This window comes from Daktulosphaira vitifoliae, unplaced genomic scaffold, assembly GCF_025091365.1.
Source record: "Daktulosphaira vitifoliae isolate Bord-2020 unplaced genomic scaffold, ASM2509136v1 Scaffold_1, whole genome shotgun sequence".
NCBI lineage: Eukaryota > Metazoa > Arthropoda > Insecta > Hemiptera > Phylloxeridae > Daktulosphaira > Daktulosphaira vitifoliae.
Genome location: NW_026099572.1, coordinates 81,553,862 through 81,557,155, shown reverse-complemented (window position 1 = coordinate 81,557,155; position 3,294 = coordinate 81,553,862). Strand labels below are relative to the sequence as shown.

General features: G+C 24.1%; 1 long non-coding RNA gene across 2 annotated transcripts; it reads left to right on the top strand.

Moving 5' to 3' along the window:
- The first annotated feature begins 396 nt into the window (after positions 1 to 396).
- On the top strand, positions 397 to 1,300 carry LOC126895035 (uncharacterized). Of its 2 annotated transcripts, none has more exons than XR_007701578.1 (3): positions 397 to 549; positions 673 to 1,008; positions 1,066 to 1,300. It is a non-coding gene; the product is annotated as an uncharacterized LOC126895035 (long non-coding RNA). The 2 variants fall into 2 exon arrangements; XR_007701579.1 differs by having other exon boundaries at positions 397 to 604.
- The last annotated feature ends 1,994 nt before the right edge of the window (positions 1,301 to 3,294 follow it).

The following is a 3,294-nucleotide window of genomic DNA, read 5'->3' as shown; positions in this document are numbered from 1 at the left end:
GTACAGATTAAACCTTTTGGTTCTTAATTTTTAATTGTTAGCATTTTTTATTTATATTATGATGATTGTATGGTTTACAAATTATAAAGATAGAAATAATTGATAAAAAAACAACATAGATAGAACATTTTTAAGTTTTTTTAATTATTTAATTTTGAAGTTTTAGATTTTCCTTTATCGGAAAAAAATATTTATAATTTTGTGAAATTTTGTCTAACTTTTTCATGATTTAATAATTTCAAAATGTAATGATAAAAATTATTCGTGTTTCATTTTAATACACTTGTATTTTATATACGTCTATTTTTATTTATATAAATATAATAATTTTTCTGTCATTTAACATTCATACTATATTACATTAATAACATATTTTGAAGTTTTAACAAACTGAAATTAATACATGCATTAATTTTTAATGATAAAGCATTCACATTAATGTTACTGGTTTTTACAGTGTGTATAAATATTTTTTTGAAATTTTAATATGAAATGTAAAATACTATAGCAGACTAGTTATTAGGGGCAGTTTTCTTTTCAATGAACTATGTATGTAACAACTTCGACACATGAATTTAATCAAATAGTGATTAAGTAGTCTTTGGTTAATCAACATAATAATATTTAACTAAATAATTTTGATTCATCTAACGAAATATGTCATTTTTTTAGGTGTGATCTCGTGTTGCTACTTTGGCTGAATGTTAATCCACATTTATAAGGCTTGATACCAGTGTAACAATTCATGTTTTTTTTAAGATGATGTTTTTTAGTGAAAGATTTTTTACACTCTACACACACATACGGTTTAATTCCTGAATGAAGTCGCGTATGTAATGTCGTATTGGACCTATCTGCAAACGATTTGTGACAAATGACACAAGAAAACGGGTTTTCACCAGTATGTATTCGCAAATGTTGTTTGAGTAGCATTTTTCTGGAAAATGATATGTTCCAGTGGCTACAACAATGAGGTTTTTCACCAGTATGGATACGCATGTGTATATTGTAAGCAACTCACTGATAGAAACTTTTGTTGCAATATTGCAATATATTTTTTTACAGTTTTGGTGAATTTTCATGTGTGAACTTAAATAACCACGATCATTAAACTGCTTATCGCATTCAGGACAAATTCCAGAAAATGTTGGTACATTCATATACAGATTTGTGGTATTTATAATTCCTCAACTGACTGATTGTTTTCTGTACAAATAACAGACAAAAGGCTTTTCGACTTTGTGTGATCTCTCATGTATCTGTAAATTTACTATTAGTATTAAACAAAATCTCTAAATTATTATTGTTATGCGTATAATGCATGAAATACAATAAAATTATATATATATATATATATATATATANAGTTTAAAGTTATTTATTCGTATTGTGAATTAGAATATTTAAAAAATTAATGTGAACCCTCCAAATTAATTGCATTAATTTTATTGTTTTAAATTAAAATTTTAGTAAAGTAATAAAATATAATTTTTTTTTATCAATTATTAATTTAGGCTTTATCTTTTTTTAAAAAGTTAAGTTATTTTCTAGAAATTTTTGTATTATTTGCCAAAATTATTTGTATTGCATTATTTTCATTACAAATACGTTAACTTATATTTTGGTGTAATTTTACAAATGAAAATTTTTAAGAGAATGTCTATAAATAAAAATAAATGAACCAAATGTTTTTTATCTTGTGCATAAATCTTGATGGCATGTTTTTGTATACCTTCAGTGAAGTGTTAGTAATAAATGATGTCATATATTCTTGCCATACATGGTTTTTCGTTCGATTTGATTGAGTTATCCGGGAGGATACCGTTTTTATTATTGTCATTGATAATTGAGATATTTTGAATACCCTTTACATCACTGTCAAGTAACTTAATTGATGGAATCAATACGTTTAAAGATTCTTCCATCAATTTCAGTGTCACCAGTGATGTTTTTTTTAGTTTCGTTTAAAGAAAAATTACATAAATTATTTTTAAAATAATACCTTAACAGAGTTTAGTTCATTATAACTACACTATGTTAAGATTTAGCTTTTAGAATATTACTGAATGTATAAAACATTGGCTTTTTTTTATTTTAGATATTTTTATTAATTTAATGAATTAAATACCTAGATTAATTATGCATTAACTCTAGAATTAAATTTTTCGGCGAATTAAATTAATTATTCAACCACCCTTAAAATTAAAGTTTTAAATGATCATTAGGTACCAGATGGATTTTTTAATAATTTATATTAATTAAAAATTTGTTAATTTCAGTGTATCAGAAAATCATTTAGGATTATTATATCAAATATCTTATCATTTGGAATAAACAAAGGCCGTGTTATGACTTGTGATAAATAAATAAATAAAAAGTGATCTACTATCATCCGTCTAAAAAATTTTTTCGTTCATTTACAGACTCTCAATCAAGCGTAGGTAATTTTCATAGAAAAATCAACAAACTTATAACTATTATTTAGCCTAAATAAATTTCGTTTTCTTCAGTCCTTTTTTCAGTTCATATTGTAATGTTTGATATCGTAAAATTAAGCATAAAAATTATAATTTTCATAAAATTTAAAATGTTATAGATAATTTACTACAGACATTAATAAGATATTTTTACAACAAATGTTTTGCTAATATCTACTCTACAAATTAGTTATTTAATTTTTTTTTTTACAATTCTTTCTAACATTAACAAACTCGTGGATAAGGACGTAAATCTTTTGAAACACCACATATATTATAGTGATGACTATTAAAAATTTAAAAACGAAGCAGAAGAGAAATGTTTTAAGAATAAGATATAAACATTATTAGAAAATACATACAATAATAATAAAAAAAATTCTGTGTTTAACAATAATTAGATAAAGTAGATGAAAATTTGCTTCTGGCTCCATATAGGATTCATCTAAATATTGTAAATGGAAAAATTTTTTTTTGTTGTCCTGTTTATAGACAGGACAATTTAATCAAATAAATTTTGCGCGACTGTTTTTATTTTCTTGTTGGTAATAGTCATTTCGACTTGATTTTTTGTTATTCTACGTAAAAGAGTCATACGATAAAGAATACAGTGGTAAACTTTCAGTTGAATTTTTACATCAATGTTGTAGCGAGTTGAGTAATGGATCAATTCCATGGGTATCATCTGCTCTAGAGAAACCATATATACTATCCATAGGAATTATAGATTTTCTTGTTTAAATAAATATAATACATCTTTGACTTATTGGAAACAGATGTCTTGCGAAATAAGGGTTATAACATCTGATATAGAACG